At 37.1% G+C, this 23899-nt stretch overlaps 1 protein-coding gene across 7 annotated transcripts in view; it reads left to right on the forward strand.

Moving 5' to 3' along the window:
* The window catches only part of LOC309666231 (platelet glycoprotein 4), a 111964-nt gene that overhangs the window by 34908 nt on the left and 53157 nt on the right, over positions 1-23899 (forward strand). Inside the window, exon 1 of one of the 7 annotated variants that reach the window (XM_082473587.1) lies at positions 22907-22994. The exons of the other annotated variants lie outside the window; for them this stretch is intronic. The gene's annotated coding sequence lies outside the window, so the exon portion shown is untranslated. Of the gene's footprint in view, positions 1-22906; positions 22995-23899 lie in introns of those variants that run through there. 7 annotated transcript variants of the gene reach the window in all.

Genomic DNA, 23899 nt, shown 5'->3' on the forward strand with positions numbered 1-23899 from the left:
CAAACTGGAAAAACATTTTTTAAATGAGACTAGAAGTTGAATGACCTGTGTTCATGGGAGAGAAAAATGCTTTTTAGTGTGTTGTCAAGACTGATAATTTAAAAGACTCAATCCTCTTTACAAACTGACTCCTAGAAGGAAAAAAAAATCATTCCATACATAAGCTTATCGATCACTAGTGATCATAGAAATTGTATTGACTGTGGGCACCAGATATTTGAGGGGAGGGGGTTTTGTTACATAGCAGAATTTTTGTTACATGGTATGTTTCATACAATGGCTATATAAGACCAGGAAACACTTCAAAGAATGATAATGACTTACTCAGACAGGAAACTTAAGGATATACTTATTTAGAGACAAAATTAAATGCTGATACCAAAAAAAGCAGTTCCCTCTGACTCTCTATGCTATGCTACAAAGTCTGAGAATGAATTGGACAGGTTTCTTTACCTTTAAAGGTCATTTCCTTTTATTCTTTGGAGAATGGCTTCTTGGAGCCGTGCTGAAGTCAGGGGAAAGAACTCTAGACTGATACTTATAAAAGTATTAACTTCTTGTTCACTTCCTGTGAGAGAATTCAGAACTCAGGATCAGATGAAGAGAAATAGGCAACCTGTCTTGTTCTCAGGTATACCTGACTAAGTGATGGAAGTGGGATTTGTGGGGCAATATATGAGACTCCTGCAATCCTGACAAGGGGAAAGGAGAGATATTTTCAGATGAGGTACAACACAAACTGTAACTATTTGGAATCAGATCCTTTTGTAAAGGACAATCAGGACTTTGCAATGAACTGTTCTGAGAGTTTCAGAAAACAAACACCTGAGGATAATAAAACGATTTTCACCTGGGAAAAGGAGGTTAGCTCCTGAACTCAGAAGAATCGTTAGGAAAAAAAGAAAAGAAAAGAAAAAGGAAAAAGCAAAAGGCTTTAAAGTGCTAACAAATTAGTGGCAAAGACCATGTAAGACTGCAGAGTGGACCAATCAAATGGAAGAATATGTTTTTCTTAGAGCGAAAAAATACATAGTAATATATTGCTGTTGATGTGACTAGGGCTAGTTTTGCTTTTAGCACAGATTGCTGATTGAGATGACTAATTAAGGAATTTAATAGTCTTAGTATTTACAAACGAAGCGTCACCGTTGAATTCTTTCAAAAAAATTCATAAAATTTTGAAATGAAAAAGAAATGCTTTAAAATGAAAAGTGTTTTTTATTGGTCAGTTGTTTATATGTTTTTGATGCTTTTGGATGAAAATTGAAAAGTGTGTCGCCGCTTTACTACAACCTAAAAGATCTGGAGTAAGAAGCAGGGCGTTGCTGGTGGAGGAGTGATGCTATTTCCATATCAGGTTCCTGGAATCCGAAATAATGCCTAATCCAAAATGATTCTCTCAATCGCAAACAATGAATTGTCAGGAAAAGGAAATAGTCTAAAGCTAGCTTAAGTGCACAGGGAATAAAAAAAGAAATATAGTTTAGTAAATAGTTGTACTGTTTCGTGTGTTTTATGTTGAAGTATATAGATATTGGCTAAACCACTGGAAACTTTTTTCCATTACAAAGGGCAGTTAGTAGGTATGCCAGTGATTCCACAATGAACTTTCTAGCCATTTCTTTATGGAGAAGGTTAAGGTGAATTCTGCTTTGTGTCTTCTGACAAATTTAGTCGTGTGGAGAATAAATAACACTTTTAAATTGGTGCTTGATAGGACACTGTTAATAGTTTAAGATGTTTTGAAATATACCCAGAGACCTTTGTCACACAAACACTAGCATCTGAAGGAGGAAATGACAGAAAATTGGCAAACATTCTGGAGGGGACATAGCAGACAGCTTGGCTACATTCATCAAGGTCTCCAGAGTGTGCTCAAATAGAAAAGCATTGTTCACCCTTCAGTGTTTGTGAAGTTTAAAAGTGGAATGAGAACAGTTTTAAGAATGATTAGTTTGATCTCTTAATGTTGTTTTTTTCTTATTAAATCTTCCAAACTTATTTCTCCCACTTTAATTTTTAGGAAATCAAAAGGGATATTAGTAGTCATGAGAACGCAGTCTTACTGAAATTCATTTGGAGGCTCGCTTTGTTCTATGTGGAACTTCATCATTAGTCTATTTGAAATGTAACAGATGCTATTGTAAGGGGTCTTTCTTGTGTCTCACTCTAGGAAGCTTTAGAAATGAAGTAATAAAAGGTTATTCAGTACAATGGGCCCAAAGCATGGACCCCTAAACACGTCTTGTCAGAGCAGGCATACATTTTAATAAGTGGGATCTTTTCTACAAGTATTCTTACTTTAAGACAGAACCCTAAAACAGCAAAAAGCTATTTTGTTTGGATACATAATGGAGTCACTATCTTTCAGATACACTTATTCACTGACGCATTTGTTGAAAAATATTTATGAGCACTTACTGTGTGTCAGACAATGTTGTAGGCTACAGAGAACATGATTAGAAATCTTATTGTGCTGGACATTTATAAGGATCCAGGATCTTTTTTTCAGGTGGTGGTTCTACATTTTGTTTGTATGGAATGAAACTTTTTGATGAAAAATTAAAAAAGAAAAAGTTAAGTTAGTAATTGATGAAGACAGAAGTTGAATTCTGTGGATACTTTCCCACCACTGCCCACAAACAGACCCCTTAAGCAGCGGTCAGTCTCCTGAAGAAAATAGGCCATTTTTAAGTGACTTAAAAATAATGCTATATGTACAGGAGGAGTTGAAGGAAGATACCGGGCAGAGTTAGCTTCTTGCCATTGCCTTTCCAAATGCATAATTGACTCTTAAAATTCTAAGTAACTAACATACAGCACATGGAAATACCTCCAGAAAAAAAGAACTGCACTGTGCACTAGGAAGCCGTAGGTTTCATAGCTTCCTAAATTTATTTCTGGTTGAACTATTTTTGTCTGAAATGGGGAACATATACAATCTAAATTGTAGCTGAGTCTCTTGGTTAGGGGGAAGACCTCTAGTTTGCATGGAAACCTCTAGTTGATATGAGCCCCATCCTTTTAAGAGCTGCTTGGTCAAAAGTCACATGCAAGCAGACAGGTAGACAGGCAATTAGAATGCAAGAGAACGTGAGCTGTGATAAGGGCAATGCTCAGTGATAAGGGCTCTGTTTGGTGATAAGGGCTCTGTTCACAGAACTTTGCTATTAGGTAGAGTCTACACTTCCTGCTGTGCTGTAAGCTCCATGAAGTCAGGAGTCATTTGTAACTTAGTATCAGCAATATCCAATGCCGGACACATAGTAAGCACTCAATAGACAGATTGTATCCATTTATTCAAAAATAGGTCTAAATCTTTTTTTAAATTTTTATTGGTGTATAGTTGCTTTAACAATGTTGTGTTAGTTTCTGCTGTACAGCAAAGTGAATCAGTTGTACGTATACACATACTCGTTCTTTTTTAGATTTCCTTCCCATTTAGGTCCCCAGAGATCATTGAGTATGGGTCCCTGTGTTACACAGTAGGTTCTCATTAGTTATCTATTTTATACATAGTAGTGTATATATGTCAACTAGGTCTAAATCTTTTCTAACCCAAAATGTTCACCTTCCAGTGAGGTCTATGAATAGAATTTTAAGAATTTTTAGTCATTTAAAATAATTTAAAATCTTTTTTTTTTTTACCCATCTCTTATGCTTAGCACTTTTTAAAATATCCAAATTGACATAAATCTCTACTATAAAGTAATACATAGATGTGTGCAGTTTTTTGAGTGAAAAATTCTCAGATAGGTAGTTTCATAGACAATCACCATCACTAGCACCAGCCCTGCCTTTCCCAGCATGTCTGTTTTTTTTTTTTTTTTTTTTTGGTGGAGGGGGGTGTATAGGGCAATCATCTATTAAAATGATAGGGTAGATCATCTATTAAAATTAATTATAAAATTTAACAGAGAAACATTCGCTATTTCACATTACACTAAGTATGTAAACTCACAGACAGGGATAATTTCTCAGTGAGTCAAGTCTATGAAGCTCATTCATCTCAGCTAATGCCACTGCAGCTTTAGTCCTTTTCCCCAATCTACATGGAAAGCTTAGATGCGCTTGCTTGTGTGTTCAGTCTCTTAGATGTCTTCACTACATGTACCAAGTTTCTGGATAAAGCAAGAGAAAAGCTCTTTGCCCAGTTGTTCCACTCTGGGTCCAATGGTCCTCTTTAAGATTTGCTAACAGGCAACGAATAGATTTTGATTTCTCTACTTCTTACTTGTTGGGAAACCACAGTACGTATAGTAGTTGTTCTTTGCTAGCCTGATCACACATACCTCCAAAACCCTCCCTTGGGGTGGATGTAGAAGCCAGTGGGTAGTAGAGATGCAGACATCATTATCTGTTCTCTTCCTCAATTCATTGGTCAGAGTTCCTTCCAGACCTCGTTGAGAGTTTCTTTGCCTCCAGTTAGCCAACCTTCTGTGTTTTGCATTCTTATACTGCAGTCCTAGTACAGTATTTCAGCAAAATTCTATGTTTTACCAGACGAAGTCAGGAAAAACAGGATTAGGCAAGGAAAAAAGTAAATTCTAATATTGAGAGGCAAGCAGAAAGGAAGCTTACTATAATGACTCCTGCTATCTTCTCTGCCCCATTAATATTCCTCCTGAGTATGAAAGATGCCATTTTGTTTTCTCTCTCACATCTCCCATGCAGAACTCTGTACATAGTAACAGCAAGAGCATTTCTGAAGCTGCAATCCTATAGAATAAAGAAAAGCCATTGAAACCATCTGAATGGGCTTTTGTGAGAAGAAAACTTGGTCAACAATTATTTACCATGGCAGAGCAGCAGCTATGAAGCTTGGTTTTTTCTGCGGCTTAAGGCTAGAAGTCAACTTTTAGCAGGTCTCCCGACGTTCACATTTGTTCATGGCAAAAGCTGCAAATATTGGAAGTGGGAATAGTTCTTGGCACAGTCTTAAACCAAGAGCCACTCATTTTTATAAGTGAGGAATCTGAGGCGCATAGAAGTGAAGTGAGCTTTTATGTCCTGGCCTAGCCATTGGATTGTCATTCTTGTTTCCCTTTCTGCAGTTTTTCTAGGTCCCCCCTTCCCATCAACACCAACATCTAGTTTTTATGGTTTCAACCTATAACCTAGATGTTGAAGAGACCCAAATCTACTTTTCATGACCCCAGTCTCTTCCCTGGGCTTTAAAGAGTTTTATTTTAGTTGCTAGTCTTTTTTTTTTTTTTTTTTTTTTAAATTTTTGGCCGTGATGGGTCTTCGTTTCTGTGCGAGGGCTTTCTTTAGTTGCGGCGAGTGGGGGCCACTCTTCATCGCGGTGCGCGGGCCTCTCACTGTCGCGGCCTCTCCTGTTGCGGGGCACAGGCTCCAGACGCGCAGGCTCAGCAGTTGTGGCTCACGGGCCCAGCTGCTCCACGGCATGTGGGATCCTCCCAGACCAGGGCTCGAACCCGTGTCCCCTGCATTGGCAGGCAGACTCTCAAGCACTGCGCCACCAGGGAAGCCCTTCCCTGGGCTTTAGACTCATCTATTTATGTGCCTGCTGGTCAAGTTCTAGGCATGGATGCCCTCCTCTTAAGCTGAAAGTATCTATCCTCTTTCAACACATAACCTTGTTACTCTGTTCTGATTCATGTTGTGCATTTTATGCTCAAAATTAAATTGTAAACAAACCCAAGAGTGGTGTGTTTCTTACTCTGCTTGAATCTCTTGTAATGTTCAGTAAAATATGTGCACATGCATGTACTCTGCAAATACTTTTAAATAAATAGGATGGGTTAAATTAAAAGAGCTAATTATAACCTACTGGTGGGCTCAGGGCACTCTGATAATAATTATGCAAAATGCCTAGTATTTAATGAGAGGCAGTGTAAATTATTGGTTGAGATGCACTCGCAGCTAGATTGAAAAGGTTTGAAACTTGGGATCTGCCACTTTCCAGCTCTGTGACCTTGGGCAAAATAGTAAACCTCTTTGTGTCTCTGCTTCCTTGTCTGTTAAATAAGAGTAATAAAAGTACCGTCTTCATGGGTCAGTAGTTCAAAATAAACAAGTGACTATACGTAAAATACTTACACAAGTGCCTTGCACAGGTGCTATAGAAGGGTTAACTACTATTATTTAATTCTCACAATAATTTAAAATAGGCAGTGTTACCCTCACATAAGACTGAGTAAACAGACTCACAGAGATTAAGATACTGGCCCAGGGTCCTGCAGCTAGTTTTTGAAAATGCTAGATAGAACTATCCTCTGCCCCCACCCAAATCTCTATTTCCTCTCCATTCTTTCCTTTTATCTTGTTACTCTGAGCCTGAAACCTAGAATCCAGTTTTGATTTTGTACCTCTCTACCTAGCTCATTACTCACCAAAGCTTAGCTCTTCATGCTACCTTCTAAATATCTCCTCATCTCTACTAAATATCTCTGAAATCTTTCCCAATGTCTTCTTCCTCAACCACTGCATGAATTCAGACCATATCATCTCCTACCTAGATTATTTCAAAAGACTTTCTCATGCCTTAGCGCCAATCTCTTCTCCATGGTTCACCACAGCCATCTTCCTAAACCCAAATTTTATCATACACTCCTTCCCTAAAATGCCTAAGCGATTCTATATTGCTTTCAAGAGAAATTCCTGAGAGAATGAATTCCTAGGTGTTCAGGAACAACCCTCAGTGGTATATTATGCATTATGTTAGGGTTTCATGATGTCATTTGTGCCCACCTCTTCAATGTCTTTTCTTGTCTTTTCTAAAACTCATACATTGAACCAAAGTCATACCAAACTATTTATATTTCCATAGTTTTACGTTTTCTTATGCATCTGTATTTTGGGGGTATGCCTTTGATCCCTTTGTTGTCCTTTCACATCCTTCCACGACCCACCATTCTTCTCCCCACGTGGGTGTAGGTATCACAATGTATTATAATTGTCTGTTTACAAATCTGTCTTCCTAGGCATGCTGTGAGCTACTTGCAGGAAAATATATCAGGTTTTTGTTTTGTCAAGTCTCTCATTTTATCCCAATTAAAAGTCCAGACTAAGAATACATAAGGAATTTATTTTATTCTACTCTTGCAAGGGCTACAGGTTAATGAAACATGTGCGAGTGTCATTGGAGGAATAAAAGCATAAATAAATGAAAAGCAAAGTTAATGATTCAAACTGTTCTAGGAAAGTAGCTTCAAAAGTAATCTGAAATTTTCAAAAATGGGAAAGAGTTTGATAGGGGAAATGATCCAATATGAGAACCAGTAAAGATCATTGCAAAAAGACTGCAGACAGAATTTGCTTATTTTCTGGGCTGTGATCTGGCTGTGAAGGGAGCCAGATCAGAAGTTGGTTCAGGTTGCAGGCGTGACTGCCTGGCAGGTGCTTGCCATGTAGGCAAGAGGTTGAGGGCAAGATAAGATTAGGGAAGGACGTGTACTCTGATGGGTAAGCCAAGTTCAGAGTCTGGTCTGGTTTTAAATTCTTCCTTCTCTTAGAAAGTAAGGACTAGCAAGTGAGTGCTGGAAACTAGAGAGTAAGAAGCATTATCTCATGGCACTCAGCTCAGTTTTAACAGTTGTTTAAATCAGATTAGATTTTAGCACAGTAGATCTCAAAAAATCAGTGTGCATGAGAATAACCAAGAATGCTTGTATGGTCAGGCCACGCAAGATGGCTGTTCTCTTGCTCTCTGTACATCCACTGCTCAACCAGTCCCTGCCCACCTACATCCTACTCACATGACTGACCTTCCCTGTTAATCATTGAGTCTAATCAATAAGTGCCTACAAACTTGTCCCAGGCCCCAGCTAGTGATTGTTCTAATCTGTAGATCAGAACATCTCCACCAAGATAGCTTATCAAAGGGGGAAGTGAAGGATGTGCTCCTCTGCTGGTTTCCATGGTAACCAATGACCCAACCTGATGTCAACTGGTAACCTCCCTCTCCACGCCACCCCTGCACCCAGCAAAGACTGCTGCCATGTCCTGCTCATTGTCTGCCGCACTGTCACTCCAGGACCTTGCTTCAGACATGTAAGGTCCCTCATCCATTGAACCACTGATGTCTCTGTCACTGACTCCAGGCTGTTTCTTCAGTCTTGAGGCTGGGCAAGCACAGGGCTTGCAGGCCTGCGGGGTGAAGTCCAACATTGCTTAACTCAGTACTCATAGTGCCTGCTTTTAAGAAACTCATTGTTGTTATAATTATCTTCATCATCATTACTCTTACTGTTTTCCTAATCTACATTTGTACCCTGTTCTTCCCACCTCACTGATTACGTAAAATTTTAATCCCTTCTAAATACTGACTTTGTCTTAATCCCTTCTAAGTCATTAAAATTCACCTACTATTATCTTGATAGCCCTTTCCTGGGAGGGTCCCTAGTTCCCTAGTGATACTATGCTATTCTTTTGTGCTCTTTTGCAGTTATAAGAATAGTATAATATCTTCAACATAGTGGCTGGGACTTGGTGATTCAGACTTAAAATTCTCTTCTAGCTCTTGATACTTTTGAAACAGGGTTCTAAAGCTCTTTGATGTTTCATGGTCCCTCGGCTGATGATCTGCCCCTCCCTGTGCCCTGGCCTGTGGTCCTCATCTCAGCAGGATCTTTTACTCCATACTTGAAACAACTACTTTTACCTCAAAATCTTTGTCCAGTGTCATTTTGCACACCATAATAATCTCTCCTGTTCGTCATCACTATGTCATCTTCTAATTTTCCTTCTTTGAAGTTCTATTTACTCTGTTCCAAAATTCTAGGCAATTATGCTACCGAATATGTCAGATCCTCCTGATAACACTGGCATGAAGAGTCAAGCTTTTTAGCTGCCTTATTACTGTACATGCCCTTCAACCAGGGACCACCAGAAAGATGCCTGTAGTTGAAAAAGTTGAATTCATTACTTATTGCAAAGAGGGAGGAGTGTATACCATATGGAACCAATGGTGACTTGGTCTGAGGTGTTAGAAAGGATGTCTTATAGAATTTGAACTTCGGTTGAGTGATTTGGGGAGAGGGTTTAATGAAGTAGAGCATTGATCTGAATTGAATCGTTAGGAAGCAGGGTAATTTTTACAGTTTGGTGCCTTAATAAGTCTTATCTAGGAAGAGGAAAGAGGAGACTGGTTGGGTAATGAAGCAGCGGTGACCCATATTAGGTAGGAAAGGGGGACATGTGGTGTCTGTGGCTTAGACAGTGTTCATAATTGGTCTGTATTCAGACACAGTTACAGAGTGTCTTGTTTTTGTCTTGATTCTTCATGATCATATAGTGCCCTCATCTATCGTCGATGTTCTGTGAAATTGTTTATGCTCAACAAGAGGATACCAAGGCCAGGCTGTGAGTGCCAGGCCAGTGTCCAGAAACAACAAGACCTAACAGATAGCACTGGGCCAGGTCCTGGATGTCAGGGGCTGTTTTCTCTATCTCATGATAAAATTTTTTGCTACTTCAGTAATTAAACCTACTTCCATGAAATCCACTTTCCACTACTTTGGCAATAAGATTTTCATACAGTTTCTTTGTAATTTCCTCCCTAAGTGCTACGGTATGCTCAACACATTGGGTATTTTAATACAAAATTGCATTCCCTTATGCTAGCAATACGATGATGACTAATAAGAACCACAAGAAAAGATTAATCTGGGTATAATAAAAGTATACAAATTGCTTAGGGAATTGATTAATTTTTTTGTACTTATACCATAAACACTGATTTGTTATATAAGTGAAAATATATACCATTGGCAGATAGGAAATAGATGGAATAAAATCTTAATTTTATTTAGTGAAAGTTACTCATGAAGAAATTAGAGGGTCTTACCACTTACTACAGAGAGAAAGAGCTTAATAATCAGAGACTGTAGAATCTTGGAGTTGGGAATGATCATAAATCAACATATCTCCAGAAATATACATGTAAGCTAAACTAATGTAAATGTGGTTAAAAAGCTTTCTGCTTAGACATTCTAGATGCCTCCTAAAATAAATGGGATAATCTTACTTTTTCTCTTACATAATAGACTATCATTACCATAAGTTTTGCTTAAAGAAAAGAACATCTTGTGATTCAAATTCATGACTGAGTAATATTCAATATTTAAGTAATGTATGGATTTAAAATAGGTAGAACCATTGACAAATGTCCTGTGCTGATAATTTGCTTTGTAACTTGTCATAGGTCTGTAGAGGCAGTGCTGTGGGGCTCTGGGGAGAGGAGGAGGTGAGATGAGGCTGTATAAACTAGGCTTAGTCATGCATGAGAAAACATCTTTCCATAATGTAATATTTAAGGTATTTAGAATATTGTTAAATATAACAGTTTCTTTGACTTACACATATATGCTCTTTAAACATGAGCTATATAATCAATTCAAGGTTACATTCCTATACGTAAAATTAAGTTTCTTCATCTTTGAGTTTTTTTGATTGGTTTTAAAATAGAATTAAGGCAGTACAGAAGAAATAGCTATTTATTTTCCAGCTCTGCTTTATTTATCATATTATCTTGTTAATAAGGAGAAGGTGTCTTGATTGAACTTCATGGAGTTTGCCCTTTAGTTACCCTTGAAGATATGATCTAAACAAAGAAAGATGCTCATTTTTCACTTTCTCCTTATGGTTTACCCTTTTGTATGATCCTATTTCATCTTTTCTGTTTTCGAGTAAAACATGTAGCTACATTTTACGTGAGCCAGAAATAATAATTTACTGAATGGGAAACTGAAATTGAGAAGTTAAAGTTCCAGTTAAACATTTTAACTTTTAATTAAACAACAAGGTTTAAATCATTTTAAAGATTACAGCTGCCTGTCATGGGCCTAGAGGTGGGTTTATTCAAGCCTCGTACAACCAATGGCAGCACTTTGGATCCTTAAATCTGAATGGTTCAATAATTAAATTACATCCAAATCCTGATAACTGATTTAATTCTTTGTTAACAGTAATAAAAGGGGAATAATACCAATAAATATCCATTGGTTACTTGGGAACTTATTATTCTTGGAGTCGATTTTATGTGCGGTCAAATTTGTATAATGTGCTTTTGGGTATGTATATTCTTTAATATTACTGTCTGGAAGTTTGCTGCAGATGAACATTTATTACTGCTTTTTGTCAAAAGGAGTATTTTGTGTACCCATTTTAGCAGTAGGTACCTATTTGAAATTAAAATAGAAGGATTAGAGTCAGTCACTTTTCTTACCTGAAATATTCCTGCACATGGTGTGTTTCTGCAAATTCTTTACACATCACAGATATTCTCAAAGTAGTTATCGTATGACTTAAGCCAGAATAAAATGGCAGCTTTCTCTTTTTTGCTTACATATAATCCTTGCTTCTCAGAGCATATCAGGCTTGGAGGCAAACAGTGGCAATTGTTTTCAACTGCGAAAACCACCCAGATGATTTCTTGGAGAGTCTCCTTTCTTTCTGACTGTCTTTAGGCTTAGATTCTCTTTCTCTCTTATCCTATCCTTTTTGAACTGTCATAATGCATTTACGTTTTACACACCTACTGGCCAAACAAGATAAATTATAAATATGTTCAACAAAAAGTAGGTTCATATAATCATTTTATCCATTGCATCTTCCTTACAAGGGCCAGTTATTGACTCTAGACTAAGTAAATCAAATGATCGATGTCTCCTGCTTACTGTTCCGTGGCCGTTTGCATCAGAGCTCTCCATCTCCTGACCTTTGTTCCTCACCCTCAGCCCCGACATATTTTCCCCCAACTCGGGGGAAAGATGTCAAACACGGCCCTAATTCCACAAACCTCAGCTTGGAATGTGAACTGGGGAAATTGAGAAATTAGGAGATTAGCTACTTCTTAGTATCAACTGAAGTCTGTGCTTGCTCTTGTTATCTGGTCTGCCGTTTGTAGAGCAGATACTATGTTTGTCACTTCAACCAGAGCCAATATAAAAGAAGTGCTAAGTCCCTCAGTTCCTGTGATCTTTAGTGTATTGTCTCTGCTTGTACCAGGACTGTTACTTCAGTTTTTAGCCAGTTTTCATTGCTTCTCCTCTTTCTACCCCTGCTGTTATGCTCCAGAGTGCCATCAAAAAAAAAGCAACAAACCTTAGCAAGCATATTTCTGCCATTCATGATGATGGCTGTAAGGGCTTGCTTTTTGTTTTTACAGCCCTCTTTCCAACGGCTGCCGCCATAAACTGCACCCATTTTCCCACTAATCCAAACTCTGTCTGAAGGTGGACACCTTCTCTTCATTAGACTGAACACAAGTCTTAGTTCAGAGCTATATGTCTTTCCAGTATTATTTTATTAGTCTTCTATGTAGATTCTCATCCCAATTTACTGCTTTTAATTTGACCCTTTAAAAGTGAAAACACTTATCCTGTCCCTTTCCCTGATTACGATTACTTAACGATTCTGTTCTGCTTCCAGAATAAAGCTCACACTCCTTGGAATATTATACAAGGAGCTTCAACATCTGGTCTTCACTCATTTGTCTCACTTTTTGCTATTGCCCTGAAAATCAAGGTTTATGATTTTCCAAATATGTCACTCCTTCCTGCCTCTGAATTTACGCATGCTGTTCTTTCTGCTTGTACTGACCTTTCTCCCTCCTGTGTGATTAAAAAATGTCTTTTATCACTGAAGCCCTTCCATTATTTTATAGTCTAATTTCTCTCAACAAAACCACAATCTATTAAAGACCTTATGTTTTTCATCTTAATGTCCCAGTGCCAAGTTCAAAGTCTGTATATAGTTGATGGTCAGTAAGTGTTCAGATGAATAAATTAGTTCCTGAACACCTTTCCATTCTTTTAACCCAAAGCTTGGAATTGTATTTACTTCTACTTTTTATAATTTCTCCCATGAAGGCTTAGTGAGGAAGCTTCAGTGGTTTTTCCTGATAGTAGTTCCCAAATGTAAAAACTAGAGGTTACATGGCATTGGATAGACTTGAGTTCAAGTGTTAACTACCACATATTAGTTTTGTGACCTTGAATCAATTATGTAACCTCTCAGTGTCTCAGATTTCCCATCTGTAAAATGGCTACAAAATTATCTTATGGTTAAGATTTTAAATCAAACTATACATGAGCAATTGGGAACACTCTTGTTTCCTCATCAGAAAAATAAATTATTTTTAATACCCCTTTCAGCTTTCAGAATTGGGAGACATTAACTTGGTCTCTGTTCTCTTACTATCTGTGACACTGAAAAAGTAATTTCTAACATCTTATCTCTGCTTCTTAGCTAAAATGAAGCAGTTGTACCAGATGATCTATAAAGAATCTTCCAATGCTAGGTTTATTTGATCATTTATTATGTGAATCTATGTTTCTGTTTCCTTCCTTTTGTGTATATACTATTACACTAAAGTTTCCCAAGTACTTTTTTTTTTTTTTAATTATTGACAAATGAACATAATTTCAATAGGAGAAAGTGTTCTAGATTTACAGAGCAGGTGACTGGGAGCTAGTAAGCAACTGGCTAAATATCTTGGCCAAATTCCAAAGAAAGAATTGCATTCTTGGTGTTGACTTTCTGATTATAGAATTATATAGCAACTGTTTGTGAAAACATCAATAACATTTTTAGACTAAACAGAAATGATGTAAGCAAAATGGCCATTACAGGAATTTTGACACCCATCACTTACCAGAAACATGAATTTAAAGAACTATCCATGCACAAAAATACCTTCACAAGAGCTCAGGATTCCAGGTGAGGGATTATAGTTTCTGGGTGGAGGACGTACTGTATTTTAAAGAGATGTTAAGAGATACACAGTAGATGGCCTCAAACTTTTCAGTAAAGTACAAAATAAAGCTGTATCCTGAGAACATACGTTTCCAGGGAAATTCTTAGGAAAATGAAGAAGCCACAACAAAGCCAAGAGAGTGAAGGCAAGAGTCACAAGATAGGAAAAAAAGTAAAGGATTGGTAAGCATGGCTCAGTTCAAATATAATCTTGTTTAAAAATGTATGTGGTTGTCAAATGAATGTTTGTTATTAAAAAAAAACAAATGGTCAAATAGTATTTCAAAGCTTGAAGAAAAATAAAAAGACAATTGCCCTATTTTTCCCACCGTCTCCCATTCCCCATGTTTTTTTTCAAGGAGGACACTGAACTATTTCTAGATAACATACTTAAAGTGTTACTCCTTGATTTAAAAAAACAAATTGTTTTGTTTTACACAATTTCCTCCTGTGGAAGAGAAGGATCTAACTTTTATAGTTATCACACACAATACCACTCCACCCACCACATCCATATACATGCTTCTCATCTTCCACCCAATCAATGTAGTTATTTTTTAATATTATTGACTGTTTAAATCATTATTATGAATTTTCTGAGCAGCAGAGCCAAGAAATAAACAGTGAGTGCTTTCTTTCTGGTACAATTTATGTTTTCCTGGTGATAATTGCATCCTTAAATCCTCTGTCCTCCTGGTCCAATACTAACTGTTTTTTTTTTTCCCCTCGACCTGTAACATATTTCTTACCCTGAAACTTCCTTTCAGCTCTTCCTGGAAATTCCCTCTGCCCCTCATTTGTCAGATTAGCTATTTCCTTAATCCCCTGTCTTCCGATTTCTTGGTTTACTTCCTTGTTTCGGTAAAGTTTATATTCTGGAATTTCTTGGGCTCCTTAAGAAAGAGTAAAAGAGAGGTAAAATTTAGGACCTTGCATATATTAAAATGTCTCTATCCTCATTCTTGAAAATGTGTTTGCACATAGAAAAACAGTTGGAAATCAGTTTTGAAGATTTTTGAAGAGATTGCTCATTTGACTTCTAAACTCCCAGTACTGCTGTCTGTTGTCTTTCTGATTTATATGTGACATTACTCCCAAACCCACCAGAGGCTTTTAAGATCTTCTGTTTATTCTTGGTACTTGTGACGTGAAGACAGGCAGGTAGACCATGTCCTGTGGCCCTTTTTATCCACTGTGCTGTAGTTGGGTGGCTTCCTGCACTCCGGAGACTTATGTCCTTTGATTCTAGAAAATATGCATGCACTGTGTCGTATTTCCCCACTTTCTGTCTGGTTTTATCTTGCTTTCTCAGGAAACCCTGTTATGTGGAGGTTGGATCTATTCTACGGCTACTCTAACGCTACTCCAGAAGCTCCTCTGTACTCAGATACTCCAACTGCTTGCCCTTTTGACTGTGTTATTTCTACAATCATGGTTTTAATTTTCCAGATTGCTGCCTTTTATTTCTCTGGGTTTCAGTATTTCGTGATTTCATGATGTAATGTCATCTCTTCGTTGTCTGAAGATATTAATCACAAAAATATTTAGTGTTTTTTATTCCCTTTTCTTGTATTCATCCTTATTGTTTGCTTATTTGGTTTTAACTTTTTTCATGCAAGTCGGAAGTATTCCTCCAATGTCTGGTGATTGTCCCTTTATATTTAAGATTGTGGCCAAATGAATACAGATTGCATTCTAGAGCTGCATTGTCCAATACAGTAGCCACTAGCCACTGGTGGCTATTGAGAACTTGAAATGTAGTTCATCCCAATGGAGGTGTCCTCCAAGAGTAAAGTAAAAACCAAACTTCAAGGCTTGGCGCTGAAAAAAAAAATCTCATTAATAATTTATATTGATTGAAATGATAGCAGTTATGATACTGGACTAAGTAATACATAATATTAAAGTTAATATTACCTGTTTACTTATGCTTTCAATGTGGCTACTGGACATTTCAGAAGGATATTTAGCATGAGGCTCGTATCACACTTCCACGGGGCAGTACTGCTCTGGAGTGATCAGATGAGGGCCTGACCATTTCATTATGCTCCCTGAACTCCCCACTTCCACTAAAAAGTAGTATCAACACTACTTTTGAATCCTGTAATCTTTTGCTTGGTAGAGTTCTGGAAGTGGCAGTGGAAGAGGAATCAGCATGTGGACTTTCACTTAAACGTATTTCAACATGGATATCTCTCATACCCTTAGCTGGGCCTCCTGGTCGTAGGTCCAGAGATCTCTTACTCCAAGTCTCCAAAGAGGAAACACCCCACCTTCTGACAGGTGAGGAAGGAGAGTGAGCAGGCTGTGCAGAGTATATGGGGAGAAGATCTAGGGTTTAGGACTTCTAAAGATATTCAACCAACTTAGACTCTGCTTCCCATGCACCCATGGTCCTATCTGGGATTATATAGTAGATTCTTTTGGCTTCTGCTCTAGGTCTAGATGTTTAGACTATGACACATTAGGCTGAGCAATTACCATTAGTCCATTATGGCTCTCTCTATGTTGACTGGTTTCCTGTCTTCTCTCATCTAAATCTTTGAGCTGAACATGTGTGTTCATATTTTTGTAAATTCTATTAATTGCATTTTAATGAGAGTTCAGGTGCAAGTGAAAATGTATTCAATCTGCCACGTTTAAACCTTAAAATCATCTTGTCATTCCCTTCTTCAATCTTTTCTGTCAGATTATGTTCAGATATTTAAGTCTCCTATAACCTGGTCTAATATACTTCCCTCTACTTGTAGATATGAACCTTCACGGCACACCAGGCTTACCTTGTGCACATGCCTTTTTCCAACCATCCCAGTTACATTTCTAAATGTTTTATGTGATTATCTAATTTTATTTGCTTAGAATCCCACTTCCTTCTACTTTTTCACATTTAACTAATCTTCCAGGGAAGATTAAGGATCTAAGAGTTCTGTGACCATATTCTTAGGAATTTAGTCCCCATTGGTCTCTTTCTTAGCTAAACTTCTATCATGTGTTTGTTTCCCAAAATTTATAGTTTTTATACTACGATAAAATGATATTGTGAGGTATTAATCCATATGGTTTTGTTCCTCCCACTTCATTCTCTTTTCTAACTGCAAGATATGAAGCCACAAATTGAGGGAGGACTTTTAGTGGAGACAAGGAACTGACATTATGTTACTATTTGGTCTTAATAAAGACTTGGAAAATAGTTATGGTCAACTTGAAACCATTATTTTCAACACTGTCTTAAAAACGATAAAAGGGCCATAAGCTTGGATAGAAGTGAGAACGTGGGAGCTTAGATGTGAGTAAATCCCAGAGAGCTGCTGTGATCTGCCCTGCTGCAGACTCACTCCTGAAGGCAAGTTCTTTCTCCCCTTTCACCCCACAAGTGTGAGGCTCTCAGAGTGGAAGTGTCGCTCAGGGAGAACAAGCCTCAGAAAACACTGCATCAGTCATGGCACCAGAGCAGTGGAGTATCCTGGGCTGTGTGTGGTGTGTAGGCAGCTATGTGTTATCGAGCCCCTGGGACCCCAACACTGAGCTTAAGGCCCCTGAAGTTTGTGCAAGTCAGCTGAGAAAAAGAGAGCCATCACCTGCAAAGTGCTCAAGGCCAGGATGAGGGAAAGTTATAGCCACAAATTTAGAGAGGGCATGCTCTGTGTTCTCATCTCCTCCTCTGAAAACAGCACCTATTGAGAAAAATATAACACAGTTTTAAACTTGAAATGACTGAGAAATATCAAAAATGAAAAGTGTCTTAAAAGTGACTAAATTAATTATGCTGGATCAGGCAGAATGGAGGCTTGAGGTAAAATGAAATTTCATTTTTGCACACCTGAGTCTGTGACTATAAAACTTATTTCCATTTCAGTAATATACAGCCATCCCCAAAGTTTCTTTCTTGCCAAAACAAATGGAAAACCCTACCAGGTAACCATGATAGCTTTTCTTTGTTTTAGATTAGTTAATTTTATATTTCACATTCCCTTTGTCAAGATAGACAATTCTGTTTTCCGGGAGTGATGGAAACTTGGACTTGATTTTTATTTTGAACTTTGATTTGATTTTGAAAACTTAACATGTAATTTTTTCTCCCTTTAAAGAAATATACCCTTCTAGGTGACAGGAGAGGTGGTGGCATTTCTATGGCCTTTGTTTAACGTTGATTGCATATACATACACATGTATGTGCAATTTGAGCAAATAATTGTATTATCAAGGTGGTATGACAGCCCAATATTGTAAAATGGCTGCTTTGGAGAAAAGCTAGCATTTTGGAAGCTGATAATTATTTCCTAATATTTATTATTTGACAAGTAGATTAGTTCCCACTATATTCTGATCGACTTTTATTGGAGTATTATGTTACTTGTAGACAAAAACATCCTAATTGATACAACTGTAGCTTGGCACTCTTTGACCTTGAGCAGTTTACTTAACCTCAACCTCTCAGTCCTTTTGCCTCTCAGTGCTTTAGTATTTTTGCCAGTTGTAATATTAGCAAAACCGTAATTCTTATTTCAAGTTATTTTTATGAAGGTTAATTTAGATAATCCACATAGAGTCCTTAGAATGGTGTCTGGCCTATGGTAAGCACCCTCAGTGTCAGCCATTTGTATAACATGACATAATTTGGGTTTTTCAAAAAATGAGCTTCTAATAAGATTAAATGCCAAGTGATATTCCAAGGAATAAAAATGGTGATGTGGTTATTTTAAAAGTCAGTCAACACACAACAAGTGTGTCAACTGCCCTCCAGACAGATTCTGGAGATAAGTTCAATGACTTTTAAAAGTACTTGCCAGAAAGAGCTTTGGTTACACTTAGCCTAAAGGAGGAAAGGGCACAAGATACCATTTAGGTGGTATTTACAGTTAGACTTAAATAATTATTTGACCTGTTGTCTCATTCTACGAGGTTGCCCATGTACCTGAACATTGATGTGTGAGTTTAGACATTGAAGCTCAGTGAATTTCAAGGCAAGAAGAGCCCAGTCCCTGCCCCCAGGGACTCTGGAAGTTACCTATTAGATAGGCGAGAGCAAGACTCTGCTGCTTCTTACTTAATCCAGTTGAGCAATAGAGAAGAGGGAGAGACTCCAGGACAAACTGCCCAACAGAGGCCAGAGGGAGGGTTACACATGGAGAGAGTGTGCTGTCCTCACGTTGCCTCTGAGTCTGGTAAGGTTAGTAGAGCTTGGAAGTGAATATAATCAGAAAGCATTATAATTGGGTGGTACATTAAATGAGTGATCTGAGTTTGTGAAAAAACTTTTAAAGTGAGGGGAATAAAGGAGATTAGAGGAAAAGCAGTACTTCTAAAAAGCCAACTTCCATGACATAGTGCTACAATCTAGGCTCTACATATTTTTTTTTTAACATCTTTATTGCAGTATAATTGCTTTACAGTGGTGTGTTAGTTTCTGCTTTATAACAAAGTGAATCAGTTATACATATACATATGATCCCATGTCTCTTCCCTCTTGCATCTCCCTCCCTCCCACCCTCCCTATCCCACCCCTCTAGGTGGTCAAAAAGCACTGAGCTGATCTCCCTGTGCTATGCGGTTGCTTCCCACTAGCTATCTATTTTACATTTGGTAGTGTATATATGTCCATGCCACTCTCTCACTTTGTCACAGCTTACCCTTCCCCCTCCCCATATCCTCAAGTCCATTCTCTAGTAGGTCTGTGTCTTTATTCCCATCTTGCCACTAGGTTCTTCATGAATTTTATTTTCTGAGATTCCATATATATGTGTTAGCATACTGTATTTGTTTTTCTCTTTCTGACTTACTTCACTCTGTATGACAGACTCTAACTCCATCCACCTCACTACAAATAACTCCACTTCGTTTCTTTTTATGGCTGAGTAATATTCCATTGTATATATGTGCCACATCTTCTTTATCCATTCATCTGATGATGGACACTTAGGTTGCTTCCATGTCCTGGCTATTGTAAATAGAGCTGCAATGAACATTGTGGTACATGACTCTTTTTGAATTATGGTTTTCTCAGGGTATATGCCCAGTAGTGGGATTGCTGGGTCGTATGGTAGTTCTATTTTTAGTTTTTTAAGGAACCTCCATACTGTTCTCCATAGTGGCTGTATCAATTTACATTCCCACCAACAGTGCAAGAGTGTTCCCTTTTCTCCACACCCTCTCCAGCATTTATTGTTTCTAGATTTTTTGATGATGGCCATTATGACTGGTGTGAGATGATATTTCATTGTAGTTTTGATTTGCATTTTTCTAATGATTAATGATGTTGAGCATTCTTTCATGTGTTTGTTGGCAATCTGTATATCTTCTTTGGAGAAATGTCTATTTAGGTCTTCTGCCTATTTTTGGATTGGGTTGTCTGTTTTTTTATTATTGAGCTGCATGAGCTGCTTGTAAATTTTGGAGATTAATCCTTTGTCAGTTGCTTCATTTGCAAATATTTTCTCCCATTCTGAGGGTTGTCTTTTGGTCTTGTTTATGGTTTCCTTTGTTGTGCAAAAGCTTTTAAGTTTCATTAGGTCCCATTTGTTTATTTTTGTTTGTACTTCCATTTCTCTAGGAGGTGGGTCAAAAAGGATCTTGCTGTGATTTATGTCATAGAGTGTTCTGCCTATATTTTCCTGTAAGAGTTTGACAGTGTCTGGCCTTACATTTAGGTCTTTAATCCATTTTGAGTTTATTTTTGTGTGTGGTGTTAGGGAGTGTTCTAATTTCATACTTTTACATGTACCTGTCCAGTTTTCCCAGCACCACTTATTGAAGAGGCTGTCTTTTCTCCACTGTATATGCTTGCCTCCTTTATCAAAGATAAGGTGACCATATGTGCGTGGGTTTATCTCTGGGCTTTCTATCCTGTTCCATTGATCTGTATTTCTGTTTTTCTGCCAGTACCATACTGTCTTTATTACTGTAGCTTTGTAGTATAGTCTGAAGTCAGGGATAGGCTCTACATATTTTCAAAAAGTTTTATGGTGAAAAATAGAAGAACAAAGAAATTTTTATTTAAAAATATTTTTCCTCTGTGCTTTCAAATGGAAATAAGTTTCCCCCAGGTTTATTATTTTTTAATAAGAATGCATTATTAATTTTCTATCTTACTGTGAATTAGTATTTATACAACCTCAGGTTTCTTATTTCCTTAGCCCTGAGTATGAATGCTTGCTTTCTCTAATCCCTAACATTCATAGTAAGGTGATAAGTTTTATGTATAATAAGAGACAGAGACATACTAAGATCTTTTTTTAAATTTACATTACTTAATACAGCAAAGCTGTAACTATCTTAAACACTTACCTTTGATACATTTAGTCTGACTAGTTTTCAATTTAAAAATCATTGAAGTGCTTCCAAAGTTATGTATACATCTTTACTTTTAATCTCCATCAATTTCAAATTAAACTGGTAGGTTTTTATTATAACAGTCAACATATTTGCTTTCATTTTCTAAATTTAAATGAGCCTTTCTTTATCTATAAAGGCACCAGATAGTAACAGAACAAAGATACTTGTAAAATGCACCCAGTATGGTTTTCTTCTTTTTTCAGTATGAAGTAAAATTTCTGTGCTTTGAAGCAGAATTTTTAGTTCTTACTTGTACTGCTTTTACACAATAAAAGATTATAACTTTTGCTAGTTTAATACAAATTTCTTTTAAATTCTAAGGTGAAACTACATTTTTTTCCCTAACAGTGCCTGGACATAGCAGACACTCAATTCATTTGCACTGAATTTCCTCTAATCTTATATATTTTGATGTCGCCACAGCAACTTTTCATATTTTCTTCCTTGAAGTCACTGGCTTCTGGTAAAAACTGCTGTATCCTTCAAAAGATGGAGAAATATTCTCTGCCTTTATGTTAGCCAATGTGTTCTCTGTGTTAGCCAATGCATGGTAATTGTTCTCTGACTCATGCTTGAGGAAGAAGCTGTAATATCAGGTCCTCTGAGAAGTTTGTCATCTCTCCTTCTAAAACCTCCCCCCCCTGTAGGTTTTCCACTGTACCATAAACCTTCCATTAGACCATCTACTGTATGATTTTATAATAATTTTTCTATATGTCTATCTGTCATTCCATGAAACTAGAGTTTTATTTATTTTCATAATTTCTGGACCCAGAAATATCTAGTGCAAGGAGGAATAGTTTATTAAATTAAGTAATTTTGTGAACAAATGAATTATTTTAACTATAATCTGTATATGAAAATAATGAAAATAATTCTGAAACATCAAAGTAGCATAGCACAATGCATTTGCTGAGAGATTTATATTGACACAAGGTAAGGATTTAGATATGGGCAAGAAAATGCCTTACATGATCATGCATCCTTATGTCTTCTGACTAATCTTTGATATTACTTGTCACCTGGATGCATAAACCCAAGGTGACCTATTTCATACAAATCCTGGAAATCTTAGCATTTATCTAATTTTCCTAATTTTCTCTGTCAGTTATGCCCTCTGTAAAAATGTGGTTAACAATACCTAATTATAGAATTTTCTGTAGACTTAAATAATGACATGGAAGCATTTAGCATGATAATATGTTAACAAATATTTGTCCTCCCCCTTATCCTTTCTTAGAACTTTTCATGTGGTCCTTATAAGGGAGAGGAAATAGTATTCTACTTTTATATTTAATAATTTAATTTAAATAATTTAAAAAACATATTTAAAACAAAGTAAAATTTAAAAAGTCAAAAGAGCATTGGAACCAGAATAATTAAAAACAACTAACTTCACTCTAGTAACAGGGTACAGTGTATGGGAATCGAAGAGGTGTAAATTATTCCAATTATCCAGGAAATTAATATTAAAGTGACTAGCACTGCTGAAGAAGAACAGAGTATAGTGACATACACAAAAAAACTAAAGTAATACATTAGCAAATATCAGGCCAGATCCTGGGACAAGATATGTGAAAAGGAGAAAAAGAGAGGAATATTCTAGCTGAGGGGTTTTGTTTTTTAACTGTCACTAAGGCAATGTAAAACGAGCATTTCCCCAGACCTCTGAAACTTCATCTGCTAAATGATCAAGACTAGATGATTCTTAAAATTCCTTCACATTTTGTAACATAAAGGTCACAAACGAGAGAGAGAAAAAAATGTGTCATACATGGAAGTGGGTAAAAGGTCTTTGAACTAACAGTCACAGCTATTTATATCTGAGTAAATGTGGATGTCCTGTGAGCCTGGAGACTTGTGGTTGTTTACACTAGAATCTTTATGGAGAATTGTCCTCTGTGTCTGAGCTACATCTCTAAAATATGACCTCCTTGAAGGTAAGCGTTGCTAAACTATCCAAGCCAATTTGGGCACACACTATTATTGGGTTATCTTGGTAAATATTGGTAGCTTCCAATAAACAACAGTAGGGTGAGCTATAGATCTCTTCGAAAGACAGCTACAGAGAAACCTCAGAATTGGCTTCTGAAGGAAGAAGTTAAGTATCCAGCAGGAACCCAACCTGCTCCACGGGGTCTGTGAAGTCCCCATTCTGTCCTTTTAAGTATCCCAGTAGTTCTTGCATGGAAGATTCCTCAGAGGCACAGACTTAACATACTAACTACGGAATTCAGCTAACCATCCAATCCCAGTCAGGCAACCAGGAATGCCCTGAAATCAAGAGCTGGACAATGGGCCATTTCTGAACTGGGCTTAGTGGGTTTTTATAGCCTATAATGTAAGGGTAGAGACTCAGGCCAGTAATATTTCTAGCCAATTCTTAAATCTTTGAGACCATTAATTCCATCAGTAAAAACCTCATTGTTACATTTATGATGAAAATTTCCAGATTTTAGGAGATAAAGATAACTAAATGACAGATTTTGATTACACGCTAAGTAAACAGTTCTAGAATGAATGTTCACAACTAGGTTAGCTGCCCATTTCGAGATGGTAGATTAAAAGTATTCAGTACTTCCTCACTGCATTTTATATGCGAGTATTTGAAGTTCATTACAGAAAACCTCACTATAGGGATCATGCTTTCTTCTTCTTTGTGACAGGATTCTAGGCACACAGTGGCCACATCATGAATCTTCATTGAGTATGTGTGTGTGTGTATGAGGATGCATGTCATCAACTTTAACCTTTACAGAATTATTGCCTTAAGAGATACGGGGAAAATCATACATTTTTTGTCTAATGTAGCATATACTGTAATGGGTTGATTTGCTTTTACAAT

This window comes from Balaenoptera physalus, assembly GCF_965194825.1.
Source record: "Balaenoptera physalus genome assembly, chromosome: 8".
NCBI classification, from domain to species: Eukaryota; Metazoa; Chordata; class Mammalia; order Artiodactyla; family Balaenopteridae; genus Balaenoptera; species Balaenoptera physalus.